Source organism: Bison bison, unplaced genomic scaffold (assembly GCF_000754665.1).
Source record: "Bison bison bison isolate TAMUID 2011002044 unplaced genomic scaffold, Bison_UMD1.0 scf7180017864364, whole genome shotgun sequence".
In the NCBI taxonomy this organism is placed as follows: Eukaryota; Metazoa; Chordata; class Mammalia; order Artiodactyla; family Bovidae; genus Bison; species Bison bison.
The window spans coordinates 4,475,794-4,479,841 of NW_011494936.1; positions in this window are offsets into that span (position 1 = coordinate 4,475,794).

Genomic DNA, 4,048 nt, shown 5'->3' on the forward strand with positions numbered 1-4,048 from the left:
GGACTCTGCAACCCCATGAACTGGGGCTGTTTAAGGATTATATTTTGAGTAGAAGAGACTAAATTATATTAACAGGCAAGCTCTAGCTTGTCACAACCAACACAGCGAGCATTTTGCCAGGAGTGATTTGGAAGACTTCTGTCATCTTGTGGAACACTCAGTTTGGCTCAGAGACTCCGAGGAAATTTCTAACTTTATCCCTTCACAAAACAAATCAAACTCAGTACCTGCCAATCATTTCCAAGGGGAACTTGAAACACTTTCTTGAAAAAGAGCTCTAGTTAGCATGGTTTAGGGCAGGTTTATGTGAACGTTATCTATACTCCAACCTATAAAAACCAATTTATAAATCTGTGAAAACTGCACTCAGATATGTTTAAGAAATGACTGGGGTCAGACGTAGCTCTTTTAATTTTCTTGGACTGTTACAGCTCTGGATAATGAAGGAATATTGTGATTGTGAAACTGGGGCCTTCTAGCAATTAATTCTAACAGCAGCCAAGCTCAGTCTTTATGACCATGGCTTTGAGATGTCTGAAGCTCTTCCCTTCTGTCTGTGGGCACTGTGGTGCTGTGCTTAGAGCCCCGTCAAGGACTGGAGCTCATTCTGCCAATGCCAGGAGTACAGCTTACAAATGAGTTCTCCTTGGGCACCACCCTCTGTGGAAGGGAGGCTTGTCAAGGTCGTGCCATATGCAATGAGTAGGAGAAGGAGGACTCGGCATCTTGCCTGGATTTGAGACAATCCCAAAGGGTCCCAGAGCTCCCCAAGGAATCCATAGACACCTTTACTGAAACCACATCTCTGTTCAACATTTCCCTCTGCCCAATCTTGCTTCTTCAATTCCCTTCAGGTGTTGTTTCCAGGAGCACTCCCAGTAAACTTTGAAGTAAGGAAATAAGACCCAAGACCTAGGACTCTCTCTTGAGAGCGTCAATAAACTTACAGCAGTGGTCCCAGTTGGGGGTGATTTTGCCCCCAGGGGAGGTTTGACGTGGTCTGGAGACACTCCTGATTGTCTCTACAGAGCAGGGTTGCAGCCGTCTAGTGGGAAGAGGTTAGCTATGCTACTAAACATCCTACAGTGCCCAAGACAGTCCTCCACAACAAAGGATTATCTGACCCACTATCAGTGGTGTCAAGGTTGAGAAACCCTAGGTGAGAGGTATTCAGGGCATGGTTATTTCCAGGTATGTGAATGATGATGGAAAGTAAGTTTTGCAATTCAGACCATCAAATAGTGCTTCAGGTGAGAAGAGTATCTATTACCATGAGCCCCAACTTCCCTCTCCCAACCCCACTTCTTTCTACCTGCCTACTGACTCTTGATACTGATTTGCTCTGAAAAACACCCCCTGTGGTAAAGCCTCAGCATTGCTCCTATTCTCAGTTATATGCAGCAGATGACACTGGAAAACGTGAAGCCGCACAGCTCGCTGACAATGTTCTTAAATGAAGCTTTTTCCTCTGATGGCCTTCTACTTTTCCCCTCCCTCTTTTGTGCTTCCCTGGTGGCCTGGCTGGTAAAGAATCCGCCTGCAAAGGGGGAGACCTGGGTTTAATCCCTGGGTTGGGAAAATCCCCTGGAGAAAGGAAAGGCTACCCACTCCAGTATTCTGGCCTGGAGAATCCCATGGACTGTATAGACCATGGGATCGAAGAGTCGGACACAAACGAGCGACTTTCATTTCCACTTTTAATGTCAATAGTAAGCTTCCTGGCCTGTTGTTTTTCTGGAAAAACTTTAATTAACTAAGAAATAGCTTATTTGCTACTTTACTTAGTGGTGGGAGGTCTCATGCTCTCATGAATTGGAGCTATTTCTTCATACACATCAAACCAGGTTGAGTTTCATGTTACAAATGTGCCACATTCTGCAAATAGTTAACATTGTAGACTGTGCTTTTAAAAGCCAATGTGACTCCCGGAGGAATCAAAGCCTTCACCCGACTAGGGCCCAGGCAGCAAGTGATTTCTGGAAATTCCTCCTGTCTCCGTTAGGAATGAGGTACATTTGAGGGTTCAGTACATGTTTCTCCGAGGTGTTCTCATTCCTAAATTTGTGCTCACTGTGAGGGCTTGCCCAAGTTAAAGATGTGAGCGTGCCTTCACTTCCATGTATTATTATTGGAAAATAACTGGAATCCAAGCCAAATTCCAACAAACATCGTCCATGGATATGTTGGAGAAAAACCCAAAATAAGCCAAGTGTGTTTTTAGAAATTTGTTCTATAATCCTAATAGGAGACAGTTATTGTTAAATGGTGATATTGTCTACCACACCTATACTTGCTCTGGAAGAATCTTTGATGATAACCAGGAAACATCAAGTGAAAATAATCCTAATTTTTAAGGAATTGATCTCTAGTTGGGACTTTGCCTACTCTGGAATCTCTTTTAGGCTTTGGAGGGAATTAGTATTGGCCGGTATTTGTAACTGGAAAATAAGAAACAGACATTACCTCCTTTTTCTTGATAAGGAAATTGATATTCAGGAAAATAGTGATGTGTTTACATCGCATAGCAACTTAGTGGCAGATTCAGGACTTAAACCAGGGCTTCTGACACCAAATCCAGTGCTCTTTGCTCTACACCATAATTGATCCTCTAGGAATTAATTGGCTGGATGGCATCATTGGCTCGATGAACGTGAGTCTGGGTGAACTCCGGGAGTTGGTGATGGACAGGGAGGCCTGGCGTGCTGTGATTCATGGGGTCACAAAGAGTCGGACACGACTGAGCGACTGAACTGAACTGAACTGAGGAATTAACATTTCAGCTGTTTTATTCCCCATCACTGTAAATTCTCAAATATTGCTCAACCATCCCTCTCTGACTATAAAGTCCCCAAATATAAGCTCTATTTCAAATGTGGGACCTTTTCTTTTTGGCCTTTATGCATACACTATATAATCAGTGATGATTTACTCTTAACATCAATTAAAAGATAAAAAATACTGGGACTTCTCTGTGGTATGATAGATAGGAATCCATCTGCCAATGTAGGGGGCACGGGTTCGATCCCCGGGCCAGGAAGATTCCACATGCTGAGGAACACCAAAGCCCATGTGTCACAACTACTGAAGCCCGTGCACCTAAAAGCCTGTGGTCCCCAGGAGCAGAAGCCACCGCAGTGAGAAACCTGAGCACTGCAATGAAGAGTAACCCCACTTTGCTGCAACTAGAGAGAGACCGGGCGTGGCAACGAAGACCCAGCACAAGCAATAAATAAATAAATTTTTTTAAAAAGATAAAAAGTATGTATCATGGCATGTCCCCCACTAACTCCAGAGAGTGACTGGGGTTCCAGACCAATAGTATAAGTAAGAAGCAGTGGCTAGTTTCACAGGTCTCATACTCATATAGATATATATGATTAGATACCATTTTTGCATTCATCCACAGTTACTGCACCAAAATTACATTCTTGCACTGGAGCTCAACATCACTCATTATCAGAGAAATGCAAACCAAAACCACTATGAGGTACCATTTCACACCAGTCAGAATGGCTGCAATCCAAAAGTCTACAAATAATAAATGCTGGAGAGGGTGTGGAGCAAAGGGAACCCTCTTACACTGTTGGTGGGAAAGCAAACTAGTTTAGCCACTATGGAGAACAGTGTGGAGATTCCCTAAAAAACTGGAAATAGAACTGCCTTATGATCCAGCAATCCCACTGCTGGGCATACACACTGAGGAAACCAGAAGGGAAAGAGACACGTGTACCCCAATGTTCATTGCAGCACTGTTTATAATAGCCAGGACATGGAAGCAACCTAGATGTCCATCAGCAGATGAATGGATAAGAAAGCTGTGGTACATATACACAATGGAGTATTCCTCAGCCATTAAAAAGAATACATTTGAATCAGTTCTAATGAGGTGGATGAAACTGGAGCCTATTATACAGAGTGAAGTAAGCCAGAAGGAAAAACACCAATACAGTATACTAACGCATATATATGGAATTTAGAAAGATGGTAACAATAACCCTGTGTACGAGACAGCAGAAGAGACACTGATGTATAGAACAGTCTTATGGCT